The sequence below is a fragment of the Lycium barbarum genome, chromosome 4 (assembly GCF_019175385.1).
Source record: "Lycium barbarum isolate Lr01 chromosome 4, ASM1917538v2, whole genome shotgun sequence".
Classification (NCBI taxonomy): Eukaryota; Viridiplantae; Streptophyta; class Magnoliopsida; order Solanales; family Solanaceae; genus Lycium; species Lycium barbarum.
Window position 1 is genome coordinate 67,729,414 of NC_083340.1, and position 4,833 is coordinate 67,734,246.

The following is a 4,833-nucleotide window of genomic DNA, read 5'->3' on the forward strand; positions in this document are numbered from 1 at the left end:
GAATTTGAGTAATCAAGGGAATTGGCCATTTTACCCCTCAATCTTTAATTCTGTGTGTTTGCATAACTGTTTGAAATTAATAAATTATTTTAGTGTTGGATTAGATTAATTAATCAATTAGAGGGTCATTATAGCAAATTGGTTTAATTACTAATTGTTTACATTACGACCACATTTGGATTAACCAAATTCATGGTTTAAGGTAATTGGGGTCATTTTTCTTTTTTAGGCCTCTTAATGATTTAATTGATTTGATTATGGCCTTAATTAAAATAACCAAATTCATTGGCTTAAATTAATTAAGGTCATTATTAACTTTAAATTGGCTAATTAGGCCAAATATGACCATAATTGAAATAATCAATTAACTTAAATCAATTAACGCTGTATTTGCAAAGATAAGCCCATTTGCATAATTGACCGTATTTTAAATTAATTAATCGGTTAATTATATCCTAATTTGATTATAATTGAAATATTGTGACCAATTATCGATGTTTTAAAATTTACCTGTTTATTCAATTTACCCGCTTTGCCCTTTATGCGCGTATATACACTAAATATACATACACATATACAATATACACATGGTGCCCCTTCCTTTTCTTTTAAATCTGGACTGAGGCCCTGTCACGACCCAACCCCGTGGGCCGCGACCAGTGCCCTAGCTGGGCACCTATACGTACCCGATACCCAAATTAGCATATTATCAGAATAATAATATAATAATAACATTAGTGGATGCTACAGAACTTAGCCGAAGACCAGACTTGGCACACAGAAGCCGATAAGGCTATCATAAAACAAAACATCCCAAACATATGTACAGAACCCACACAGATGTATCCACAGACCTCTACAGAACATATCATAATCATAAGACGGGACAGGGCCCCGTCATACCCTGAAAAAAGTACATATCCAGATAGCAGTGACAGACTGTACCAAAAGATGGGCTCTGTAGAAGAGAGCGCCCCAAAATAGCAGAAATGGGATCCTAAACGTGCGGATCAGCAAACCTGTCGTCTGTACCTGCGCGGCATGAAAACGCAGCCCCCGAAGAAAGGGGGTCAGTACGAAATATGTACTGAATATGTAAAGCGGAATCACAGAAGTCAAATCATAATGATTACAGAAAATGGGTACAAAATCCAGAGTGTCAAATGCATATTTCCAAATCAGACAGAATGTGTACAGAAACATATGTCATATCATATCCGATCCCTGCCACTGGACTCGGCAGACAGAACGTGGTCACCCTCCCGACACTGGTGCCACAATACAGAGGAATCAGAAAAGGGGCGTGGCCCCGTATCATATAATATCATATCAAAATGGCCATAACAGATCAGATCAGAATAGGTGGACATGGCACATCATACTCCACAGACCCATGTACGCGTATACCTGCCCCCTCACATCGGGACGCGGCGAACAATGCAGAGAATTACGCTTGACAACATATCCTGGCCCGGGCTCAGTGTGGGAAACATTGGGACATCCACGAATGGAGTAGTGAGAGACTAATGCAATTTAAAAATATCATAAGTATTTTCAAAGACTCGATGAGGCGTAGCAAAGACAAACAAATCAAATGGAGTCGGACGGAATCAGAATTATCACAATTCGGATATCATAATAATTTACAGAAATATAACTTTACTGAAGTCATTCCGAGTGTCAAAATAATTTATAAGATTTAATAGAATATCTAATATAATATTCGTTAAGCGATTAATAGGGTAATTAAAACATTTCTTTCAAAAATCGCTTAAAAAGGAAGCTTTAGCATATTAGGGGCAAAACCGTAAATAGTGGGCCCGCCTCAGAACAAATAAGGCGGCGGGCTCAAATTGTGCCCTCTAAACATATAATATCATCTACGAAGGTTATACAGACATCCTATGACTTTCTGAGTAATTTAGAGCACAATTGCATAATTTCAGAAAAAGCGTATCAAAATGGTTCAATTCTACTGAAGGAAAAACTAAAATTTTGTCTTGCGGATTCCGAGGGCCAAGAGGTCCTTCGAGGCCCGGATCCGACCCTAATACACTAAGGGCATGCCAAGGGAAGAATTGGGTTTGCTTTACATACCTTTCACGCTCCTTAAGCCTTTCCAAACTCACTTCCCGTTTCGTCGAAAAACTGCAATTGGTCAAGTTTACCAATTGTGAGTTATGAATACCAAAGTTCCAACTTAATGCATATTTGGCTACCGAAATTTCGACAGCACTTCCCCTCACCCCGAGAATTCAACTCGGCTATAATTCATCAACAACAACCCAAACGACAACATCAATATCAACAATAAACATTAAAAACACAAATATCCTTCAACTAGTCATTTTTCTCACAAGTTGACATAATCTTCAATTCAACCCAAACTTTCGAACTAACATCATGATTTCACATCCATTATCACTCAAGATCATCACAATATAGATTTAGAGACATTTCATTTCATTTTCCTTAAGATATACACTCGATATCCATAATATACAACTTTCCGCCAAAGTCTTAACTTATGCAAAACATCAAATCTTTGGCATACAATTTCATAACATGTTTCCAACTTCCAAATTCATCAATGATCATCACAACTAACAACCAAACAACTTCATTTCCTTAATGTCGGAAAATCATACTAAAACGACATAAGTTTCTACATTCCAATTCAATACAAACTTATATCATTCTAACTTCATTTCCATGCCAAGCATTACAACAACACTCCAATACACTAAACAAACTTAGTCAATTCCATTCCATAGCCAACATACCACACGGCCATATGCTATTTTTCCATATCAACTAAATTCATCCAACTTTCAATTCCCATATGCATTTCATCACAAATACAACTAGAATATAACATAAATTCAACACAACTTGGCTATACAACATACATATACACACGGCTACAAGCCATATACCAAACCCACATTGCAAACTTCCAGTTTTCCATACAATCAACACATTTCTACATACTACAACACAATCAAAACTTCATAACACAATAAAAAGGTAGAAATTCTTACCTTTTCTTCAAGTCTTCTTCACTTGGAAATATGATCACTTTGGTGATTCTAATGCTCCCCACTCCAATCCAACTATACCAAGTTACAAAGGAACCTTGACTTAGTAGGAAATCAACAAGAAAAGAATTTTTGAAGCAATATTTTTGGTACCTAAATTTCCAAGGCAAACCCGAAACCTCTTGCTCTTTTTTTTTTTTCTTTGTTGTTCTTATCTTCTAATTCCTTAAGTCTTCTATGATATATGTAATTGAAGTGCTTGGTCACATGACCAAACACATGACCAACTAAAATTGGGCTTGGGTCAAGGCCTTGTATGGCCGGCCATGACCCCTATTTTGGGCCTCAACTCCAATTAAATTTTTGAGCCCAATAACTTATAATTCACATTTTGTAATTCCCGAAACTAATTTCCAAAATTCCAAAATTACCCTTAACCTTGTCCCACACTTTCATGACTCTATTCTTTCATGCATAACTCCTATGTTCAACAAAATATCAAATTGATCTTATATCTCAAGAATCCAATGTAATTCAAGTCTTTTCCAAACGTGTGAAAACACAGGTCATAACATCCTCCCCCCCTTTAGAACATTCGTCCTCGAATGTAAAATTAATCTTATAGGGTTGGAAAATACTTTGGGGGAGTTCATGCTTACAAACAACATATAAGACATACGATTGACATTGAAATGAAATTAAGCAGGATTTAAGGTTACCTGTGGGCATAGGGAACAATTGAGGATATTTCTTCTTCATTTCTTCCTCAGACTCCCAGGTCATTTCCTCCCGGTTATTATTCCGCCACAGTACCTTAACGGAGGCCACATCTTTATTCCGGAGCCTCCTTACCTGACGATCCAAGATAGATACGGGCTGCTCTTCGTACGATAACTGCTCCGTCACCTGAATATCATCAGCGGGGAATACTCTGGAAGGGTCACCAATGCATTTGCGGAGCATAGACACATGGAATACCGGATGTACCGCTTCCAAATCAGATGGCAAATCTAACTCATAGGCGACATTTCCAACCTTCCGAACAATCTGATAAGGCCCAATATAACGCGGACTGAGCTTACCCTTTCTGCCGAACCGCATCACGCCTTTCATAGGCGATACCTTCAGGAATACCCAGTCGCCTACCTGAAACTCCAATGGTCGACGCCGTTTATCCGCGTATGACTTCTGTCGACTCTGGGCTGCCAACAGTCGCTCTCGAATAAGTTTTACCTTGTCCACGGCCTGCTGGACCATATCTGGGCCAATCAACTCTGACTCGCCAATATCAAACCAGCCAATCGGCGATCTGCATTTCCTGCCATATAGAGCCTCGTACGGAGCCATCTGGATGCTGGAATGGTAACTGTTATTATATGCGAACTCAATCAACGGCAAGTGATCATCCCATCTGCCTCTGAAATCAATAACGCAGGCCCGCAACATATCCCCCAGCGTCTGTATAGTGCGCTCGGCCTGCCCGTCGCTCTGAGGATGAAATGCGGTGCTCAGACTCACCTGAGTCCCTAGTCCCTCTTGAAAAGATCTCCAGAAATGCGCCGTAAACTGGGCGCCTCTGTCAGAAATAATAGATATAGGAACCCCGTGAAGCTTCACAATCTCCTTAATATAGAGCCTGGCATAATCCTCGGTCGAATAGGTAGTCCTGACGGGAAGAAAATGGGCTGATTTCGTCAGCCTATCAACGACGACCCAGATGGAATCATACTTCCGTGGAGTGCGAGGCAAACCTGTAATGAAGTCCATATTAATAACCTCCCACTTCCAAGTCGGG

The 4,833-nt window shown here is 39.3% G+C and overlaps 1 long non-coding RNA gene across 1 annotated transcript; it reads right to left on the minus strand.

The window, feature by feature from the left end:
* Positions 1-2,094: 2,094 nt before the first annotated feature.
* Positions 2,095-3,957, minus strand: LOC132638440 (uncharacterized). The gene is made up of 3 exons (XR_009581736.1): positions 3,758-3,957; positions 3,042-3,113; positions 2,095-2,148 (listed from the first exon to the last, which is right to left on the minus strand). It is a non-coding gene; the product is annotated as an uncharacterized LOC132638440 (long non-coding RNA).
* Positions 3,958-4,833: the final 876 nt, after the last annotated feature.